A 1,001-nucleotide genomic window follows, 5' to 3' on the forward strand; every position below is an offset into this window, starting at 1 on the left:
ACACGGCTCATCACCTTATCTCCAGATAAGCTGAGGTATTTAGATATTTTAACAGCTTTTGTAAATTGCTGCATCCACCAGAGATACTCTAAACTAGCTTTTGGTTCAAGCCAATTCAATTCAACCTACATTTATGGGGTCCCTCAAAGATAATTTACCTTTAAACTAATGAAGCCTAAGCTGTATGCCCCTGACTTGCACGGCCACTGAAAACCTGAGAGATGCTGGACATTTAGATGCTGGAGTTCTGGGCAGGAAGCAGAAACCAGGTTGCACACAGGATTTATTTCTATGTGGCATTCTGGTAAACTGCCTAGAAGTTCACAGAAGGAAGGGACCTGAATCTCCTAGCCTCTAGTAATTTGTCGTGATCTATTTTGCATTGTTTTGCAGTCACTTCATTCCAAAAGAACTCCATTAAGAACGTATTTGGCTTGGTAGGTTTTTGAGGCCAAGTGAAAGTGTGAAAGTCGCTCAGTCGTGTCCGATTCTTTGCGATCCCACGTACTATACAGTCCATAGAATTCTCCAGGCCAGAATACTGGAGTGGGTAGCCTTTCCCTTCTCCAGGGGATCTTCCAAACACAGGGATCGAACCCAGGTCTCGGGCATTGCGGCTGGATCAGCTGAGCCATAAGGAAAGCCCTTTGAGGCCAAAATTACCTTTATTTCTCTTCCAAACACAGGAAAAAGAACAAAAGTCAGGAAGTCGTATACTTTAATAAAAAGTCACTGTGCTGCCTTGGAAGCCTGTAAGATGGAGCAACGTAAGACTGAACAAGGGGCTACTTCCCCGCACAATCCCTTCCCTTTGAATTAGAGCGACCACAGACGCCCGAGCCGCGCGGGCTCTAGGCCGGAAATGACGAAAAACTCTCGCGAGACTCTCCCAACTGCCGCGAGGTTTCGTGAGAGTCAGTTCCCGTCTCCTTTCTCAGTGTGCGCAAGGGGTATCTCCTCCCCGCCTCCTTCCTCCGCTACCGCGGGGCGAGCCGGAACTT

This window comes from Muntiacus reevesi, chromosome 19, assembly GCF_963930625.1.
Source record: "Muntiacus reevesi chromosome 19, mMunRee1.1, whole genome shotgun sequence".
NCBI lineage: Eukaryota > Metazoa > Chordata > Mammalia > Artiodactyla > Cervidae > Muntiacus > Muntiacus reevesi.